Below are 23,002 nucleotides of genomic sequence, written 5' to 3'. Positions count from 1 at the left end.
GAACAGCTTCAGAGCAACAATGCTGCAGAATCAATGCAACACACTGGCCAACAGCAATCTTTTATCCCGAATAGGCTATAAAAGAGTATGTTAGTTAATATGCAACCGTGCAAAATTAAAACCCTTGGGCCTTAGAAGTGCACGATGTGTTTCCCACGCAAGACCCACCACTACAAAACATTCTCATCTCTGCAGTCATTTATCTAGCATAAAAGAAAATACTTTCACCAGGGGAGGGGGGAGCGGGGCAGTGCAAATTATAAAAATAAATGAATAAATAAAACTGGATGGGCAAATGACCTCATCTGGGAACCATTCCTAGAGTTACAGTGAATAGGGGGCACCCGGGGTAATCGTGGCCTGTTTGTCTAGCCAGCAATCACGTGACGCAGCTGTGCTAAAGATATAAAAGTAAATCAAAGTGCAAAGATGTAAAAGAGACTTCTATTAGAGGTTGCGCAGTACCAAAAAAAGGAAAGCACTCCCTCTTTCTCTCTCTCTCTCTCTCGCTCACCAGCCTTGTAACTCCATAAAGTGGAATTGTCAACAAGGTGCTGCTTCTGCCTCATTCTGGTTTACACTGTGTTAATATATTCATGAGTTGACCAAAGTCTTCAAACTGCAAATATATCAAAGAGCTGTTTTGAAGAGACAACCCAGTAAAGCAGAATTTCTGCAAAGCTACTGAATCGTCATGAGGAAGAGAGATGCAAATGTTACAAGAAAAAAGCAGTAGCACATTCAGTTTTTAAGTTTCTTTGCACTCCTCCCCTCCCCCAAGATACACGTATGTTCAACAATGTGGTTTTCAGACATGGAAAAGCATTGGAAGTTACAGGGAGCAACAAGAATCATAGAATCATAGAGTTGAAAGAGACCGCAAGGGCCATCCAGTCCAACCCCCTGCCATGCAGGAAATTCAAATCAAAGCATCCCCGACAGATGGCCATCCAGCCTCCGTTTGAAGATCTCCAAGGAAGGAGGCTCCACTACAAGAGAAATACCAGGCAGAGCAGTTGGTAAATCTTGTTCAATCGGCCCTTCTTATACACTGATATTTTATACATGGAGGAACTTCCTGACAGTAAGGGCTGTCCAACAGTGGAAGACACTCCCTCGGAGTGTAGTGGAGTCTCCTTCCTTGAGGTCTTTAAACAGAGGCTGGATGGTCATCTGTCGAGAATGCTTTGATTGGGAATTCCTGCATGGCAGGGGGTTGGACTGGATGGCCCTTGCAGTCTCTTCCAACTCTATGATTCTATGATTCTACTTTATTCACATAGCTTGGAAGGTAGTTCTATCCATTATTATTATTATTATTATACTTTATTTATATAGCGCTGTAGATTTACGTGCTGTACATACAAACAATAAAATGAAACCTCCCAATGGCGTACATTCTACAAAATACATATAGAACAATAGATAATAATACAAGATAGAATTAGATAAAAATAAGTAGACAACAAATTAAAATATTTTAAATAATTTTGTGCATGACACAAAATTTGTGTACACTGAACCATCAGAAAGAAAAGGGGTCATTATCTCAGCCACCCATAAAGAAGTTCTGGTTTTTGGAGTGTTTCAGAATTCTGGATAATAGAGATTCATCATGTACAAACATTCCAGCCAGTCATATCCTCTTTCAGGAAACTCCATTTTGATTAACACATACATATTCTTCATTTGCCACCAAATCACCTAGCATTTTGTCACCCATGAAGGGATCTGATGTACCTTGACCTTATGTTTATACACATTTTGTTTCAAGTATTTTAGCACGCTTGCCTATTTAATTTTTTAGAACTTTTGTACCCTATAAAGTTTTACACTCGTCCCTCCACATTTGTGACTTTGATTTTTGTGGATTTGATTATTCACAGATTGTAATATGTTCTCTCTAGAAATATCTAGGTCCTCCAGCACAACTGTATGGTCAACTTTAACCAAAAGTTGCACTGAAAAACCTAGAGATTCCTAGAGAGAACACTGCACTAGGCATTTTAGCTCCTACAGTACAATTCTATGGTCAATGTTTGGCAAATGTTAACAACAGAGTTGCCCTGGAGGACCTAGAGAGTCCTAGAGAGGTGTTCTCTCAAGTAAAAACATAGTGTTTTTGTTATTTGTGGTTTTTCCATATTCACAGGGGTCCTGTGCCCCTAACTCCAGCAAATGTGGAGGGATGAGTGTAATTGTGTTTTGTCCTAGTCTCATTTTGTAAGCCACTTGGGTTCCCGTATTATGAGAAAGGCAGGATATAAATTAATTAAATAAATAGATCCCAAGTCCCTTGCTTCCCTGAGCATGCCCTCAGAATTGGAGAAAGTACAAGAGCTGTAGAACCTACCTAACAAATTTCCCTCATTGAATATTTTAAGAAATGGGGAAACAAAAGTTCATCAAGGGGACCAGCAGGGTTTTGGATTTGGTGATTCTATAGCATTAGATTCTGCCTGCCCAGCCCCAATATAGTTGCTCCATAAAGCTGCCATCTTATATACACACACACAAGAAGAAGTTCAAATGTAATCAGCATGGCTTAATTCTCGGCAAAGAAGCACAGGGATGTGTGTAAGATTTAGGATGTAACAGCAACTTGGAAGAGAAAGTAGGACAAAAACAATAGGTACCAGGTGAAACAGCAATGATTCCTCCCACTCTCACTCCTATCTAAGGAGAAATATTTCAACAATATTTCAGGGGAAATTTCTATTCCACCAGAATCACCAGGTTCAATTCTAAACTATATTAACAGTCAAAAGGTTTCCCATAGGAAACCTATTAAAATCCAGTAATTTCTAAGGTTTTTATTGGACTGTCTATAAAGTGTAGCATCATCAAATTAAAAGCCACAATTCATGCTGGCTTTAAAACAACATGATCCAGAGAGGCACTGGAAAAAGGGAGGAGGTTACAGAGGAAGGTAAGCAATTATATTACCTGCAACCAGTTGGATCTTATTAAGTGGCACCTTGACATGAGTTTTTCTGTGTTAATTGGCATTGCTTGGAATTACTGTAGGGGCTTTCTACTACAGTACTTAGACCAATGAGTGGCCAGTCTTAGGTCCTCCAGCTACTGTCGGACTACAACTTCCATAATTTCCAACAGCTAAAGGCTCCAGAATCCATTCTCCAACATCCAGGGGCCTAATGTCAATTAATTAAATTATTCTTTTCCTTTCCATGTCATTACAGCATGATGAGGTGTTTTTTTAACCCTAATTTAGCCTTTGTGTAGTACAAACCCATGCCTTCTCATTCTAATCCCAAAAGGTAAGAAGAAGACATTCCTTGTACTGTGCCCACAATGCTATATAACATTTATGCAAGGCTGCTTTTAAAAGGCTATAAAGGTATTTTAAAGGTCTTTCATGGCTGGATTTCTGATTTTATATATTTAAAAAATCTCCTGCTCCTTCCAGGCAGAATGAATAACTGTGCAAAAAAAGAGCAGCTGTATATCAAGACAGACTACAGATCTATCCTGCCCTGTCATTTCTATCCTGAGAGGCAGCAGCTCTCCAAGATTTCATGGAAAGAGTCAAACTACCCTTCCAACCTGTGATGCCTTCAGAGAGGCACTTGGTTAGAACCTATCACATCAGAAATGAGCACACAAGGTCCACATCTAATCCTCAATGGCCTGTTACAGACAGGCCAAAATAAAGCTGCTTCGAGTCACTTTGGAGGTATGGTATTTCAATGATGCATGAGTCCTAAGAGTCCAAAAGCCACACCAAAGCTGCACTCAAGTCCTTAGGACTGGAGCGTGGCTTTGGTGCGGCTTTTGGACTCTTAGGACGCATGCATCATTGAAATACCATACCTCCAAAGTAACTCGAAGCAGCTTTATTTTGGCCTGTCTGTAACAGGCCTAAGAGTGTTTTCATGCCCCCTCTGCAAAAAGAATTGCCTCTCTTGGAAATGACAGGACCTCAAAGGATGAATTCCCTCTCTCTCCTGGAATAGCAATTCACCTTTTCAATAAGGGATTTCTGGCCACTTCTATCTATATGTTGTTCTTTCTTTTCCATTTTGTTTTTGAGGGGGGAGTATTTTGGCAGTCTGTGCAACTCCCCCCCCCAAAAAAAATTCTAGGGCAGAAAACTGCTCCCCTGACTTTTTAAAATTGCACACCCCAATTTACACATACAGGCCAAAATCGTATTCAGTATCAGAGAAGTGACCATAGTGGCTGGCATAGTTGCATGAGATGGATCAGAGAGAGAGAAAGATGTCTAGCCAGCTACATGCTAAAAGAGGGATTAGCAAACCCTAACATCTGAAGGAAAGGAGGCCAGAAGACCACAGTGGTGCAGTGCTGAAGGCAGACAGTACTGAGTGGGGAAGGCAGGCCAGTGTGCAGAATGAGCTAAGACAGTGTAGGTCTCTCTGTGTCCCCTCTTCTTTGTATTTTAATGTGCTTCCTGGATTTTATCAAAACAAAGGTTTTGGAGCTCAAGCCTTCTTAGGAGCTATATAATTTAAAGTGCAATCCTTATGATGACATCATCATCCCATTTTGGGAGAAAGGCAGGATATAAAACCAATAAAATATTATTATTGTTATTTCATTTGTATTCTACCTTTTGATCTAAGATTTCCTATATTGAGAGAAAAGCAAGATATAAATAAAAGATGAATAATAATAATAATAATAATGTTAAGATGATGATGATTATGAAGATGGGGACTCAAGACAGCTAACTAAACATTAACCAAAGCAGATCAAAGTCCTTGATTGATTGATCGATTAATTGACTGAATGTATACCCCATCTTTCACCCCAAGATGGGAGTCAAGAATAATTAAAGTAATTAAAATGGATAAGCATTATTGCAAAAGGTAGTTAAACAATTTATGAAATTAAAACCATATGCAAATTTGGGAAAAACGTAAGAAAAAATGAAGACAATGCACCATGAAATGCCCATTGGAGTTAATTCTTGACAGACTGATGGAACAGAAAAGTTTTCACTGTCTGGGGGAGAAGGCCAGCAAGAAGGTCACCATCCTAGCCTCACTGGGGAGAGAGTTCCAAAGCCTGGAACCAGCCCCCAAGAAGGAAGGGCTTATTTCCACTAAACATACTCAAGAAAGTGGTGGAACCGATAGAAGGATACAGGAAATAGTGATGGCGGCCAAGGTAGTGGTGGTTCAGACCTGTGCTTGGGCACTCAACTGGCCTCACTGTGCCTCCGGCCTCTTCAGAGTGGCTGGGAACCACTTGTCAGGAGCCACTTCTCATTCACACAAGAAGGGAATTCCTGTTTGTGTGAGCATGGACTATGTTCAATTCCTTGCACAAATGGGGGCTATGTGAGCATTGCATGGATTCCCAATAAAATTCAAGCCAAAGCACCTTCCCACCCAGTACTCTGGCTTGATCTTTTTCTTGGAGCTCAAGGTAGCTCAGACAAGTTATCTTTACAGACGCGCCAAATTAAGAGGGGCCTTGTCAGCCATCCAATCCAACAGGAAGCCCAGAATTTATAAAACAGCCAACAAAGAACTACTCAGTATCTGCTTGAAGACCTTCCCAGAGGAAAAGCCCAGCCCTCCCCTAGGTCTTATGTTCCACTATCCAATATTGTCTGAGTAGTACTGGATGTTATATAAGAAAGGAACCCCAAAATGTGGGGAAAGGGCAGCCACTGAGACCTGCTCTCCCCATGTGCCAGCAAGTTTACATAGGAGCTGTTTTGTGTGTATGACACTTCAAGTCACCTGTGGACTTTTGGCCCCATGAAATTCATAGGGCTTTCTTAGGCAAGGAATACTCAGAAGTGGTTGTGCCAGTTCCTTCCTCTGAAATACAATCTACAGCACCTGGTATTCATTGGCAATCTCCCATCCAAGTACTAACCAGGCTCAACTTCAAAGATCAGAGTATTTAGGTGGTGTCTGTTTTACATCAGGTCAAAATATTCATCCATCTGGCCCAGTGAAGTCTTCCCAAGAACCAATGCTACCATTAGGAAGGCTGTGGAGATGAAGCCTCAAGCAGCAAATTATGGGCAGTTATTTGATGGGTTAATAGCTATTTTTACTGCCACATATAGGGAAGAGATTTGGGATTATTCTGTCATGTGTGCCCGAAGAATTAGGGGCAGATGCACAATGCACTACAATAATGCTATAATTCCATTTTACTGCCTATGAGTGCATCCTATGGAATTCAGGATTTGTAGTTTGATGAGGCACTAGATCTCTCTGACTGAGAACTGTTAAACACCTCACAAAAATATAAATCCCAGGATTCCATAGACTAGAACCATGATTAAAAGTGAAATCATAGCGCTATATTTGGACAGAGACTACAGTAATCAAGAGAAATAAGTTGTATCATAAGCTTCCATAGACTTGCAGCTGAGGAAACAGAACAAATCTACAAAAGCTTATGCTAAACCTCTTTTCTTTTGTTATATTATTGTAAGTTTTTATTTTGAAGACAGAATTGCTACATTTCTACCAACTCAGATTCCAACACGACTCAACGTTTCTTCTGATTCTGACTCCACAGCCCTGCAAGACATGCTCTCCAACAGTCCTAAACTTAGGAGGCTCAATTTATTGGACTATAACTGGCCATGCTGGCTGGAGGAATACTGGTAGTCCAAAAAAGTACAGTATATATCTATGTATAAGTCTAGAAATTTTACTCAAAATTAATAATAAAAAAAACCTGAGTCAACTTATCAATGGGTCAATGTAAGTACTGTACATGAACTATGAAAGAAAAGAAAAAGAGGAAACCATCCTCTAGTTAAAGGCAAGGTGTAACCTGTTCTGTAAACACTGAGCCCTTCTACTCTCATAAAAGAACTGGCAAATGTAATCTCAGAGCCACTGGCAATGACCTTTGAGAACTCTCGAAGAACAGGAAAAGTCCCAGCAGACTGGAGGAGGGAAAACATTGTTCCTATCTTCAAAAAGGGGTGGGTGGGAGAGGATCCCAACAATTATCGCCCAGTTAGTCTGACATCAATACTAGGAAAGATTCTAGAGCAGATAATTAAACAGAGAGTCTGTGAACGTTTAGAAAGCAATGCCATTATCACAAAAGGTCAACATGGGTTTCTGAGAATCAAGTCATGACAGACTAATCTGATCTCTTTACAGTATTTGATAAAATTACCAGCTTGGCAGATGAAGGGAATGCTGTAGACCAGTGGTCCCCAAACTCACCTCCCAGAATCCCAGACTATTTGGCCAACATGGCTGAGGCTTCAGGGAGCTGAAGTCCAAACTCTCTTAAAGGGCACAGTTTGGGGACAACTGCTGTAGACATAGCATATCTTGATTTCAGTAAGGCTTTTATCAAGGTCCCCAGTGACATTTTTGGAAACAAGCTAGTTAAATGTGGCTTAGACAATGCAACTGTTAAATGGATTTGTAATTGGTTGACCAGGCAAACCCAAAGGGTGCTCAACAATGGTTCCTTTTCATCGTGGAGAGAAGTGACCAGTGGGGTCCCACAGGGTTCTGTCCTGGGCCCAGTGCAATTCAACATCTTTATCAATGACTTGGATGAAAGTGTAAGGGGCATACTTATCGAATTTGCAGATGACACCAAATTAGTAAGAATAGATAATACCCCAAAAGGATGGGATCAAAATTCAAACTGACCTTAATATATTAGAAAGTTAGGCCAAAGCTAACAAAATCAATGTCAATACGGAGAAATGTAAGAAATGCACTTAGGGCGGAAAAATGAAATGCACAGATATAGGATGGGGGACACCTGACTGAACGAGACTACATGTGAAAGGGATCTAGGAATTCTAGTAGATCACAAGTTGAACATGAGTCAGCAACATGTTGCAGCAGCTAAAAGGGCCAATGCGATTCTAGGCTGCATCAATAGAAATATAGTGTCTAGATCAATGGAAGTAATAGTGCCATTCTATTCTGCCTTGGTCAGGACTCACCTGGAATACTGTGTCCAATTCTGGGCACCACAATTTAAAAAGGATGTTGACAAGCTCGAGCGTGTCCAAAGGAGCAGGACTGGGGAGTAGTGGGGATTTTGGGGTTACTCCTTGTCCTACTCTAGAGTAAGATTTTTTAAAATAGTACTCCTATTCCTATTATACTCCTGAATAAAAATAAAAATAAACAAATAAAAAATGTTGTTTGCATTTACAGTCGGCCCTTCTTATACATGGATATTTTATACACAGATTCAAGCATCCATGGTTTGAAAATGTTAAAAAAAAAGTATAAATTTCAAATATCAAACCTTGATTTTCCATTTTTTATAAGGGACACCATTTTGCTATGTTGAGCATACACGGATTTTGTTATACACGGGGGATCTTGGAACCAAACCCCAGCATATAACAAGGGTCCACTCTACAATAACAGGAATAAAGAGTAACAAATATATTTTGTTACTCCTTATTCCTACTCCTACTCCTGTAAAAACCTCTTACTCCTTTACTCCTACTCCTACGCCCTGCAAAAGAGGGCGACTAAAAGGGTGAAGGGTCTGGAAACCATGTGCTATGAGGAGCTACTCAGGAAGTTGGGTATGTTTATCCTGGAGAAGAGAAGGTTAAGAGGTAAATGCTGCGCCACCGGAACACCCTGAAGCCAGCTGCCGTGCAGGTAGCCAGGTGGCGTGAAGCCGGCTTCCGGGTGCCTTGTGGGCATGCATTGTGTGTACACCATGCCCCCAAGCTGGATGGAAGCCGGCTTTTCATGCTGGTCTATAGCTGCTCTAAATATGGTAACTCTTCCCAGCTCTTCCCCTTGCATCCTATTAGATCTGACAGGGACTTTCAAATAACTTGGTAGTACAAGGGGGGGGGGTCATATGTGAAAGAGGCTTGACTTGCTACTCATAAAAATAAGGGGTCCCCTGTCTTCCAGAGGAAAATATTCTGGAAGAAAAGAAGCATTGTACACTTAACTCTTGATACTGTAATTTTTACAAACTTCCATAGCTGAGTATTAGCCACCAGAGTATTAACCAACAGGAGCCTATTATAATATGAGCTTCATGGAGACTGCTTTCAAGGAAACTAAATGTAATGGGAATGACTAGACTTGCCTTCTGCTCTGCTTCTTTTAACTATCAAAATCCCATTAATTGAACATTGCAATTAATGTAATTTCCTACTCACAAAAATGTCCCTGACATCCCCAATGCAAACTAAAATACAAGTTTGATAGAAGCATTGTGGTTAAACAACCCTCTTTCCTCATTTGTTGTTGTGGGGCTTAAGTTGGTTCCAACAAATGGCAACTCTAAGGCAAACGTAACAGGGGCGTTTCTGGGCATGATTTGTTTGGGGTGGTGGTGGTCTGCCTCAGAGGAATAAAAATCTCCCTACATACAGAAAGGTAGCCTATCAGAAAAGGCCTCCTTGCATGCAGAAAAACAGTAGACAAGGGGGAAAGTTTTACTTTACCTCTCACCTTTATGTTGTTTTGTTACATGCATGGTGCTTTTTTATATGAAGATGCATTTTCGAGTATGGTACTCACAAACATACACATAATTTGACATGATGGTCTGTCACTTTATTCCCACCTTATTTTGTTGTGTGGGGGCAGGTAAGGTCTTCTGGAACATTGCTTTATTCAGTGACAAGAAGAAAAGAACAGAGACCAACAATGAGTAGTTAAGGACGGAGACATGAGTGAAGACTGAGGGTGGGAGGACTTAAAGAATGCAAACTGGCTTGACAGTAAGAAGCAGCACGAAAAAAGAAATTAAAAGCTAAAGAGACTGCAACCATTCAAAATACATCTATGTGTGAGAATATTTTGTCCATTTCGCTATACATACCACCATGCAATTAAGTACAATCACGATTAACTTGCATCCCCAGTCTATGCACGCAAAGGATGGAGCATAGCGAATGTTGCTCTAGCACATCACAGATCACGGCACTATGCCAGCACTGCAGTGGCCCTCTGGAGGTGTTGCAGATACGCCAGGGCAGATTTTCAGAAATCACATTGTGCCAGTCTGCAATCTCAAAGCTTCAAAACCAGCTGGAAAAACAGCAGTCTCCTATGAAGGTCCTGATTACGGACCTGGAACATTGATCCATCTTCGGGGTTTCAGATAAGGATTCTTTCCCAGCCCTAAACTGGAGATACTGAGAACTGAACTTGGAAAGCAAGTGCTCAACCAACTCATTATGGTCAATCCAAAAATTTATATTATCATTTCAAATGTCTTCCAGTTCAACAGATAACCATTACCTCTCATAATACATGAATATCAAATATTATGACCCTTATGAGCTCATGTTATGAGCCTAAGATGACACCAAATTAGGAAGAGAGATAATACCTCAGAGGACAGGATCAAAATTCAAAATGATCTTAATAGATTAGAAATCTGGGCCAAAACTCATAAAATAATTTCAACAGAGAGAAATATCAGGTACTACACTTAGGGTTGGTGGGAATGAAATGCACAGGATATAGGCTGAGGGACACTTGGCTTGACAACAGTACATGTGAAAGGGATCTAGGAATCCTAGTAGACCACAAGTTGAACATGAGTCAACAGTGTGATGCAGCAGCTAAAAAGGCCAATATGATTCTAGACTTCATCAACAGAAGTACAGTGTCTAGATCAAAGGAGGTTATAGTATAATTCTGTTCTGCTTTGGTCACCCCTCACCTGGAGTACTGTGTTCAATTTTGGGCATCACAGTTCGAAAAGGACATTGACAAGATGGAGTGTATCCAGAGGAGGATGACCAAAATAGTGAAAGATCTGGAAACCATGCCTTATGAGAAGAGACTTAAGGAGCTGGGTATGTTTAGCCTGGAGAAGAGAAGATTAAGAGGCGATAAGGGCCCCATACAGACTGCCAAAATAAAGCTGCTTCAGGTCATTTTGGAGGTATGCTGTTTAAATGATGCATGCGTCCTAAGAGTTTGGAAGCTGCACTAAAGCTATGTTCCAGTTCTTAGGACTAGATCATGGCTTTGGCGCGGCTTCTGGACTCTTAGGACACATGCAACATTTAAACAACATACCTCCAAAGTGACCCAAAGCAGCTTTATTTTGGCCTGTCTGTATGGGGCCAATGACAGCTTTTTAAAAAAATATCTGAAGAGATGTCATATTGAGGATGGAGCAAGCTTGCTTTCTGCAGCTCCAGAGATTATGATCCAGAGCAAAGGATTCAAACTACAGGAAAAGAGTTTCCACCTCAACATTGGGAAGAACTTCCTGACAGTAAGAGCTGTCCCTTAGGAGTGTGGTGGAGTCTCCTTTGGAGGATTTTAAACAGGCTAGATCACCATCTGAGGGAGTGCTTTGATTGTGTATTCCTGCATGGCAGGGGGTTGTACTGGGTGGCCCTTGAGGTCTCTTCCAACTCAGGATTCTATTATTCTATTCTAGGCTTCCAAGCTGCAGAAAACCAAGGTGAAGCACAAATAGCAAACTGGTAGTTCTGATTCATTCCCTTACTGAACATCGTGGGCAGAACACAGCGATTTTGAAGAACTTTCCAATCTTTGCAAACTTCTCATACAGGTTTTTCCTCACAATGATAAGAAACTTATGAAACAGCCTTAATCATGTCTACTACTGAAAATATCAGTTCAGGTCTCACACTGGGCTACCAGACAGTACTTTACCTGGAAATGCCAGAGACTGAACCTGGGAAACAACACAGAGCAATGGTTACACTTTTAGACCAAGATTTGAGAGAATCATGAAAGTCATGATGTGGTCATGGGCAGTCACTCACTCTTTCAGCCTAATCTACTGGCATATTACAGGGTCATTGTGAGGATACAAGCCAAGCCAGGGAGGAAACTGCAAACACTACCTTGAGCTCACTAGAAGAAAGATGGAATATTAATGTAAGTAATAAATAATGAACAAATCAACCTGGGTCCAGCTCCATCTAAAGCATGTATTCTACCACAAAGCTATAGCCTGGTGCCCAGGAAGCATGCAATATGCGACTGAGCATTTCAGATGCCAGGAAGTATCCTGAAATAATGGACTTTCACTGTTCTCTTCCATGACAACATTTCAGTACTGTATTTACATGCGATATATACTTGACTATAAGTCGATCTCATGTATAAGTTGAGGACAGGTTTGGGGGCCAGAATTATGGATATTGATATAACCCTTGGATAAGTCAAGGGTAAAACTTAGCAGCATGTAACAAAGGATGTAAAGGATGAAGCAAAGGAAAATGATACTAAAGATCTTTAAAAATGTTGACAGGCATAACTGTTTGTGCTCACCCTAAAGGCTGGATGGATGAGATAGTAGAAGGAGTTAATGCTTCTTTTAGGTGCTCCGAGAAGATATTATAACCTTTCATCAGGGCATGGTTCCCTTTTTGATAAGAGTTAAAGTACAGTACTTGCACTGACCCATAAATAAGTCAAGCCAGGTTTTTTGGGTCTATTTTTTGACTAAAATTTCTAGACCTATACATGAGTATATACAGTAATATGAAGTCAATGTGTGTTAACTGATTAATCCTTCTACAGGAGAGATACCCACCCACCCCCATATGCATGAGGTTTTAAATTATCCTGACAAAACCAAGAACTAGTTAGTTAAGATAATACCCTTTATTTTTTGTTGGACAACATGAAGTTACTTACGGTAACTATAAATACAATTACTCCAAGTAAAAATGTAACCATCTTACATATATAGAATCACAGAATCATAGAGTTGGAAGAGACCACTAGGGCCATCCAGTCCAACCCCCTGCCATGCAGGAAATCCATATCAAAGCATCCCTGACAGACTGCCATCCAGCCTCTGCTTAAAGACTTCCAAAGAAGGAGACTCCACTACACTCCAAGAGAGTTTGTTCCACTGTCAAACCGCCCTTACTGTCAGGAAGTCCCTCCTAATGTTGAGGTGGAATCTCTTTTCCTGTAGCTTGCATCCATTGTTCCTGGTCCTGTTCTCTGGAGCAGCAGAAAACAAGCTTGTTCCTTCCTTGATGTGACACCCCTTCAAATAGTTAAACAGGGCTATCACATCACCTCTTAATCTTCTTTTCTCCAGGCTAAACATTCCCAGCTCCCTAAGTCGTTCCTCATAGGACATGGTTTCCAGACCCTTCACCATTTTAGTCTCCCTCCTTTGGACATGCTCCAGTTTCTCAATGTCCTTTTTGAATTGTGGTGCCCAGAACTGGACACAATATTCCAGGTGGGGCCTGACCAGAGCAGAATACAGCGGCACTATTACTTCTCTTGATCTAGACACTATACTTTTATTGATGCAGCCTAAAATTGCATTGGCCTTTTTAGCTGCCGCATCGCATTGTTGACTCATGTTCAACTTGTGGTCTACTTGGACTCCAAGATTTCTTTCACACATAGTTTCATTCAGCCAGGTGTCCCCCATCCTATATCTGTGCATTTTATTTTTCTGCCCTAAGTGCAGTACCTTACATTTCTCTGTATTGAATTTCATTTTGTTAGCTTTGGCCCAGCTTTCTAGTCTATTCAGGTCATTTTGAATTTTGATCCTGTCCTCAGGGATATTAGCTATTCCTCCTAATTTTGTGTCATCTGCAAATTTGATAAGTATGCTCCCAATTTTGTCCTCCAAGTCATTGATAAAGATGTTGAATAGCACTGGGCCCAGGACAGAGCCCTGTGGGACCCCACTGGTCACTTCTCTCCAGGATGAAAAAGTGCCATTATTGAGCACCCTTTGACTTCGGCCGGTCAACCAATTACAAATCCATGTAACAGTTACCTTGTCTAGTCCACATTTTACAAGCTTGTTTGCAACAATGTCATATAGTATGTTTTTAATGTTTTAATCACATGTATTTTTATTGTAACTTTCTCTCTTTTAAAAATCATCTTGAGTCCCAGGTTTGGAAAAAGATGGGGGTATAAATCAATCAATAGATAAACAGATGGACAATTATAGTACAAAAAAGAAAATGTTTAATTTTCACTATTTTTTATTTCATAAATCCTACATGACTTCTAAAAGTAAGATATGTGTATAGTGCAGTCACTTGTGAACAGCACACAAATCACTCAGCTGTCAGGATTTCTATTTCCAGGTGAACCCAAGTGTCCTGCCTTTTATATTTCAGTATATTTGCTAGTGAATGCATGCCCCATTCTCAAATCAGGGCACCATAGGTGTATTTTGCCATTTAAATTAGATGCTGTTCGAGCCCTAGCTGAAAATATATAAAATAATAATAATATAATAATAATAAAAATTATTGATATTTTCCTGCCTCTCCCAGGGAGCAGAACAGGTATAAGCAAACTGTGGTTTCCAGATTTGTTTGACTGAGGCTATTCACTGGAGAAATAATGCCTACTTGAGTATAAAGTGCATTTGTAACTCTGGATCAAATATTTTTTCCCTTCTCTGGCTGGCTCAACTTAAAGAGTTGCTGTGAAGATAAAATGGAGATGAATTCTAGGTATACCATAACTAGTGCCTTCGAAAGCTGGCAAGATAAAACATTCAGTACTAGTCGGTAAGACTGCCTTACTTCCCCCTTTGATTTAAACCAAGGCAAGAAACTTGTGGCTTGCCAAGAGCTGGCACACTGCAATTCCCATCAGTCCTAGCCAGATAACCAATGGTGAAGTACCATGAGAATCTCAATCCAACAATATCTAGAGGGTCATGAGCTGCTTGCCCTTAACTTAAATGCTTACCCTCACCTCATCCTACCTGCTTATATTATTTCCGAAGCCAGCACGGCATAGTGATTTGACTACGACTCTGGAGATCAGGGTTAGATTCCCACCTCTGTGCGTCCTTGGGCAAGCTACATGCTCTCAGCCTCAGGGGATGGCAATGGAAAACCTCTGAACAAAGTATGCCAAGAAAACCTCATGATATATGACATGATTAGCCATAAGTCAGAAATGACTTGAAGGTACACAACAACCAACCACAATTAATGTGCTACAAAAATTGGCACATTCAAAATACACTCCACTCATGGTAACCAAATTTAGCAACTGTGTTCTCAGAATAAGAAGTTAGCAGTCAAACACATTTACCTATAAACAAAAACAACAGTAATAATTAACCTGCTCAACATTTTATAAGAAAACAGAAAGAAAAAGATAGCAGATATTAAATAGTACAGCATTAAGAGATGTACAGATACACCATGGACCCTTTCACAGTACACAGTTATAGCACTATGATTTCACTAAAACTGTCATGGCTGCATCCTATAGTATTGGAGAGTTTGTAGTTTGATGAGGCACTAGAGCTTTCTGGCTCTAAACTGCAAATCCCACAATTTTAAAGGATGGCACCACTGCAATTAAAGTGTAATCATAGCACTATAATTCTGTAGTGTGAAAGGACCCATGTCTGTAATAGAAGTTTATCTTTTAAATTCTCAAGCCAAATACCAAATAAACCTTACTCAAACAAGAATGTTAAGAAGAATCTTAACAGCAAATGTATCCAGTTTGAAGAGTAAGGTGTTTCTTCACATAAGCAGATCAGACTTCTGCATTCATACAGAGAAATCCAACTTTATTGTGTACATGTTTTTATCTGTTTTGCCTCCACATGGCACAAAGGACAACACATACAGTATATAGCTTCTTCTCTTCTCCACCCCTCCATTTATCCTTATAACAACCTTGTGAAGCAGGTAGACTAAGGTCCAATCCACACTGCAGAAATAATCCAGTTTTAAACTGCTTTAGCTACCCTGGCTCAGTGCTTGGGAATCCTGGGAATTGTAGTTTATTGTGGCACCGGAGCTGTCTAACAGAGAGCAGGCTAGATGTCTCACAAAAGTAGTTCCCAGAATTCCCTAGATTGAGCCAGGGCAGTTAAAGCAGTCTGAAACTGGATTTTTTTCTGCAGTGTGTTTTGCAACTAGCTCCGTCCAATGAAATCATGGGATCTGTAGTTTTACAAGGTCCTGAGCCTTCTCTGCCAAAGAGTGCTGGTGCCTCCCCAAACGACAAATCCCAGGATTCTGTACAATGCAACCATGGCAGCTAAAGTGGTGTCAAACTGCATTACATTCGCCCCTCCATTTTTGCAGCTTTGACTTTTGCGTATTTCACAGATTTTATTAATATGTTCTCTCCAGGAATATCTAGGTCTTCCAGCGCAACTCTATGGTGAACTGTAACCAAAAGTCGCACTGAAGGACCTAGAGATTCCTAAAGAGAACACTCCACTTGGCATTTCTAGCCCCTCCAGTACAGTTCTATGGTCAATGTCTGGCAGATGTGACCAGAGTTGCACTGGATGACCTAGAGTTTCCTAGAGAGGTGTTCTCTCAGGTAAAAACATAGTGGTTTTGTTATTTGTTGCTTTTCCACATTCACAGGAGTCCTGTGCCCCTAACCCCAGGGAACATGGAGGGACGAGTGTATGTCTAAAGTGTAGATGCACCCACATTGGAGAAAAGTTTTGAGACTTCCTCTTCCAGATGTACCTCTCTATCCCATCACTAGCACATAGCAATGGGCAGGCGTATCCTTCCCCATTGTGGCTCTTTTGCCAGTGGCTACCAAAACTTTTGCCGACCCTGTTGAAAGCAGCAACGTCAAATATGACGCTGGTTCCCAGAAATGCACCTCTAGATGAATTCAGAGTTACCTGGGTGGAGAAAAAATATACAGTGGGCTGCTGGAGTTTGGTGTCTGCTGGAGTTTGGTTGCAGAACACACACACACCATAGATAACAAAATCTGTGGATGCTTAAGTCCCAATTAAACACTTATTAAAATGGTGTCCCTTGTACAAAATGGTAAAATCTATTTATTTTATTTTTTCATTTCGTTTTAATACCACCTTTCTCCCTGAAAGGGACTCAAGGCGGTTCACAAGATAAAAACATCTAAAAAAAAACTTTAGGGTAAAAATTTAAAAACAGCAGAATCATTTAATTAAAGCAATATAAAATTAACATTACAAGCATACAAAAAATTAAAACTTAACTAAAAAGACACACCCCATATAAAACCACCTTGTCATGGTTATTATGTTAAAAAGCCTTCTTAAATAAAAATGTTTTTGCTTGCTGACGAAAGGCGAGTGAGAAAAGGGCTAGCCTACCCTCCTGTGGAAGGGAGTTCCAGAGGTTGTGTTTAAGTATACACACACACACACACACACACACACATTTTCAAGCTGTGGATGATTGAATCCCTGTGTGGATATGGAGGGCTGACTATATAACAAGCTCTGAAGCCAACATCATAGAGGTTTATACCTAAGTAACTGACACAAAAATCAATGGAGGGTTTTTTTACTACCATAACATGTATTTCACGTGCATATTCCCTAGAGCAGTGATTCCCAAACATTGGTCCTCCAGATGTTTTAGACTTCAGCTCCCAGAATTCCTGACTGTTGGCCAAGTGGCAGGGACGTCCGGGAGTTGAAGTCCAAAACACCTGGAGGACCAAAGTTTGGGAATCACTGCTCTAGAGACTTGGCACTGAGATCTTTCATGAAGCACATGCTGCATTTCTCAAGAATATCACTATGCTGTGTGGGTAAATAAACAACAACCCTCTACTTCTTTAAAGAAAGATAGTGTAGCATAGTGGTTTCAGCGTTGGGACTATGACTCTGGAGACCAAGGTTTGAATTCCCGCTCAACCATGAAACCCTCTGGGTGACCTTGGACAAGTCACAGACTCTCAGCCCAAGAAGTTCCCATAAAGTCCCCAGGTTCAAAAACATACTCGAAGGCACACAACAACTTGTTAAAAACATGAAATTAGAACTGTAGTCATTGCTGCTTAAAAGCATGGAAATATAACCTAACACTCTAATGTTCTACAGAACTTTTTAAATAAGTGGTGAAAAATAATGGTCCAAAACACACTGCAGAAGTCATCCACTTTGGGACCGCTTTAACTGCTCTGGTTTAGTGCTACAGAATTCTGGGAATTGTAGTTTATTGCGGCACCAGAGCTCTCTGACATAGAAGGCTAAATGTCTCACAAAACTAGTTTCCAAAACTCTTTAGCATTGAGCCAAGGCAGTTAAAGTGGTCTCAAACAGGATTATTTCTGCAGTGTGTTTTGGAACAATGTTATTCTCTCCAGAGACTAATTTAAAGAAACACTGCACCAACGCACACAACCACAAGTCTGGGTTTGCAATTGAGAGCACATCTTATCAGGTGTTGTACTCAGTTCTGACAGCCAGTGTGGTGTAGTGCTTGAAGCAATGGACTGGAGTTTGATTTCCCACTCGGCCATAGAAATGCACTGGGTGACCTTGGCCGAGTGACACACTCTCAGTCCCAGAATATCTCTTAGGATCACCATAAATCCAAAATTACTTGAAGGCATACAACAACAACAACAACAACAACAACAACAACAACAACAGTTCTGACATGACACATGACACACAGCTCTGCCTCATTCACCCATTGTAGGATGGGGTGTATAAACAGCCAGCATGGTTTGAGTGTTGGACTAGACTCTGAAGATTTGAATCCCCGCTCAATCATGAAACCCTCTGGGTGACCTTGGGTGAGTCATACTCTCTCAGCCTCAGGGGAAGGCAATGGCAAACCCCCTCTGAATAAATCTCACCAAGAAAACCCCATGATAGGTTCACCTTAGGATCACCATAAGTCCAAATGACTTGAAAGCACACAACACACACACATACACAAAATGAGTTAAGATCTCTCTCACTGCACCACTTTTACTGTTCAGTTAGTGGTATGACTGCATTAGCTTAGTGTTCCCTCATACCTGTATCTGCCTTAGGATTGCCTTAAGTTGAAAACACTTGAAGGCACACAACTACAGTAGTCTGAAAACCATTACTAGGGGAAAAATTAAACCAATTCTCTACCTTCCAACAAACAGAAAGGGAAAGAGGACACTGGATGAAGATAGAGAGTTCTGGGGTTTATTGTGGTGCATTTTGGGAGACTGGGAGTAGAGGAAGTAAAGGGAAGGATGTTGGGATGTTGCTTTAAAACACCTCTCCATAATGATCAGAATGAAGACTGCAGTCAAGAAATCAGAAGATAACTAGGAAAGGCAAGAACAGCCAGCCTGGCATAGTGGTTTGAGTGCTGGACTATGACTCTGAAGACCTGGGTTCGAATCTCATTTAGGTGATGGAACCCACTGGGTAATTTGAGGAAGTCACACACTCTTGGCCTCAGACTGAGAACAAGTCTTGCCAAGAAAAATTTTGTATTGCAATTTTTACTGTACACCGCTATGATCATTGCGGAATAGCGGTCTATAAATAAAACTTATTACTATTAAAATCCTATGACCTTAGGGTTGCCATAAGTCAGAAACTACTTGAAGGCATTCAACAACAACAACAATAACGGAATAGGAAAGGTAGTTATGAAAGAATTAGACAAGATCCTAAAGAGTAAAGATATACAACTGAACACTAAAGTTAGGATCGTCCAAGCCATTGTATTGCCCAGCACCATGTACGGATGTGAAAGCTGGACAGTGAAAAAAACAGATAAGAAGAAAATCAACTAATTTGAAATGTGGTGCTAGACTGGAATTTTGAGACTACCATGGACAACTAAAAACACAAACAAATGGGACCTTGAACTGATCAAGCCTTGGAGGCCAAGATGATCAAAGTGAGGCTGTCATACTTTGGCCTCATCAGGAGAAAGCAAAACTCATTAGAAAAGACAATAATGCTAGGAAAGGTAGAGGGTGGTAGAAAGAGAGGAACACTGCACACTAGATGGATGGACTCAATTAGAGGTCATGGGCCTGAGTTTGCAAAACCAGTGGAGGACACGGGGTCTTGGAAATGTCTCATCTATGGGGTCACCATGAGTGGGTAACAAAACAGATTTGGGCAGGGAAGGGAAGGATGGATGTTGCTTTAAAACACCCCTCCCTAATTTATTGGGCAAGGAATCTAGCTACCTAGGAAGTGAACAAGGCAGGCATACTGGGCTCCAGCCTTCTCCTTCTTCCTTCTCCAACAGCTGTGGCCAAGCAAATGGGGAAGCCTGAAGTAAACAAAACACAGTGGCGGCTGAGAGGAAAGAGAGAGGAGGAAGAAGAAGGCAGGAAGCGACCCTACAATGCTTCGTCCCCCAAAGGTTTCAAAGCTGGGCCCCTACAAAGCTTCACCAGGCAAGCTTTGTGTGTGTGTGTGTGTGTGTGTGTTTTGTTTTTTTAAACTGGAACCCTCTGTTGTTCAACGCACACTGCAATGCTGCTGGTGCCACAGCGGCAAAGAGAAAGGGCAACACACCACACTACAATTCCCAGGCTTCTGTAGGATGGAGCTAGGACAGTTAAAACGGTGTTAAACTGCATGGTTTCTACAGTATAGGATGCATCTACACCAGTGGTCCCCAAACTGTGCTTTTTAAGGGAGTTTGGACTTCAGCTCCCAGAATCCCAGACTATTGGGCAACATAGCTGAGGCTTCTGGGAGCTGAAGTCCAAAATCTCAGGCACAGTTTGGGGACCACTGAAACCATGCAGTTTGACATCGCTTTAACTGTCCTGGCTCCATCCTACAGAAGCCTGGGATTTGTAGTCCAGTGAGGAACCAGCCCTCTCGGGCAAAGAGAAGGCAGAAGACCTTGCAAAAACTACGAATCCAAGTAGGATGGAGCTGCGGCACTGAAAAGTGGCATTAAACTACATTACTGGTGCACTGGTGATACAGAAAAAGTGGGAGGCAGGTTTTGGTGGATTGGTAGTTTTTGCAAGGTTTTGCACCTTCTCTCTGCCCAAGACAGCTGGTCTTCCCCCCCCCCCCAAAAAAAAACCCCAACAACATCATCCAGGAGGGTGTGGAGAGTTACTTTCATCTCTAAGCACCTACAAATAGTAGCAAAAAGGGCACTACCAACACCTTTTTTCCCTCATTCTGCCTCCCATTCAACCTGGCACTCTATCTGCATCTGCAAGGAGCGGAAGGAGCAAGCACTGCAATGCACTAAAAATAAGAAGAAAAAAGAAAAGCATGAGGAGTGATATATAGATATATAGAGAGACCTAAATACCATAAAGGCCCCAGATCCTGTCTGATCTTGGAAGCTATGCAGATTCAACCCTGGTTAGTACCTGGATGGAAGACCACCAATCCCAGTGCTGTAGGTTGTATTTCAGAGGAAAGAACTGGTCAAACAACATCTCTGCCTAAAAACTGAAATAGATTCACAGGGTAGCCATAAGTTGAGAGGTGACTTGAAGGCACATAAACACACAAATACAAGTGTGTGTGTGTGTGGACAGTGACCAGATATCCTCCTTTTCCAGGACATGTCTTATATTTCAAGTCCAGGAGAAATTTCACAAAAATGTCCTCCATTTTGACCAGGACTAATTGTTGATTTTCATTTCTAGGAGTGTGTTTTGTTTTGTTTTTTGAGCTTTTAGCTTTGGTCAGGCCCTCCATTTTCCTGGAAAGTCCTACTGTGTGTGTTTCTGTATGTATTTCTCTGTTTGTCTGTCTGTGTTTGTCTGTGTTTTTCTGTGTGTTCCTGTATGTATTTCTGTTTCTGTGTTTCTGTGTGTGCTTCTGTATGTGTTTCTTATGTATTTCTGTTTGTGTTTCTCTGTGTTTTTGTATGTATTTCTCAGTTTGTGTGTTTCTGTGTGTGTGTTTTTGTATGTATTTCACTCTCTTTCTGTGTTTGTGTTTCTGTATTTCTCTCTCTCTGTTTGTATGTGTTCTGTGTGTTTCTATGTGTTTCTTTCTCTTTGTTTCTCTCTCTCTCTCTGTGTTTCTGTATGTATTTCTCTTTCTGTTTCTCCCTCTGTGTGCGTGTGTGTGTGTGTATTTCTGTGTGTGTTTCTCTGTGTGTTTGTGTATTTCTATATGTATTTCTCTCTTTGGGTGTTTTTCTGTTTGTGTTTCTGTATGTCTGTGTGTGTGTGTGTTTCTATGTGTGTGTGTGTGCGTGTTTTTCTGTGTTTCCCTCTCTGTGTGTGTGTTTGTGTGTGTATCTCTGTGTGTCTGTATGTATTTCTCTGTGTGTGTTTCTCTCTGTGTGTGTTTCTGTATGTATTTTTCTTTCTGTGTTTGTGTTTCTGTATCTCTCTCTGTTTGTGTGTGTGTGTTTCTATGAGTTTTCTCTGTGTGTGTGTTTTTTGAATGTGTGTGTTTCCCTGTGTATGCGTTTGTGTCTGTGTGTTTTTCTGTATGTGTCAGGCCCTGCAAAAAATAAACAAACAAGTAAATAGAGAGGGTCCTTTTCCTCCAAGCCCCCAAATACCCCCCTCACAAAACCCACTCCCCCAAAAAGGGAGACCCAGGGAAAGAAAGGGGCAATGCACCAAAAGACAACGCACCACAACATAAAAACAAGCAATAATGATTATAAATAAGGAGAGGGAGGAGGAGGAGGAAAATGGGCCCACCCCACCTGGGGCCTGGGAAGGGAGAAGGAAGGGTCCACCACTTACATGCCTGGCAGGGAAGGAGGCCTAGGAGGTTGCAACAACAACAACAGCAGCAGCAGCAACAGCCACGACAACAACAGCGCCGTCTCCAACTGTGGTGCTGCTGCTGCAAAGGCTCAGCCCATGGAGCCTGGAAGGAGCCTGGAAGCGATGAATGGGGCAGAGATGGAGGGAGGGCCCCGCCAATAATGCCTCCCTCCTGGCACCCGGGGCCTCGCCTTCCTCCAGCGGCCGGGAAGGAGGCGCCCAGGCCGGGAGGGCGCTGCGGGTTTTGCCGCCGCCGCCGCCGCCGCCGCTGCTCCACTGGAGGCGAGCCCCGGTTCCTCCCGCTTCCCTCCGTTTGACTCACAACTGGCCCTAGTCCTCCTCCTCCTCCTGGCACTCTCCCTCCCTGGCTGGTGTGAGTGTGTGTTGTGGGTGTGTGTTTCCCTCTTCCCCTCCCGCAGGGTCCTACTGCCTGGACGGCTCCCTTCCCATGCCTTCCCATTCATCTTTTATTATTATTATCATTTCCCTCTCTCTTGTGTTGTTGTTGTTGTTGTGTGCCTTCACACATGTCCTCACCACAAAAGAGGACCAGGCACCACAATAAGGAGGATATTCAAGAAGAAATGGAG

At 41.6% G+C, this 23,002-nt stretch overlaps 1 protein-coding gene across 1 annotated transcript in view; it reads right to left on the bottom strand.

The window, feature by feature from the left end:
• Positions 1 to 22,743, bottom strand: part of AKT1 (AKT serine/threonine kinase 1) — a 159,513-nt gene extending 136,770 nt beyond the window's left edge. Inside the window, exon 1 of the mRNA XM_042474186.1 lies at positions 22,389 to 22,743. The gene's annotated coding sequence lies outside the window, so the exon portion shown is untranslated. The remainder of the gene's footprint in view (positions 1 to 22,388) is intronic.
• Between the last annotated feature and the right edge of the window lie 259 nt (positions 22,744 to 23,002).

The sequence above is a fragment of the Sceloporus undulatus genome, chromosome 1 (genome assembly GCF_019175285.1).
Source record: "Sceloporus undulatus isolate JIND9_A2432 ecotype Alabama chromosome 1, SceUnd_v1.1, whole genome shotgun sequence".
Lineage (NCBI taxonomy): Eukaryota > Metazoa > Chordata > Lepidosauria > Squamata > Phrynosomatidae > Sceloporus > Sceloporus undulatus.
The sequence above is the reverse complement of the archived record's forward strand: the minus strand, read 5'-3'. Positions and strand labels throughout refer to the sequence as shown.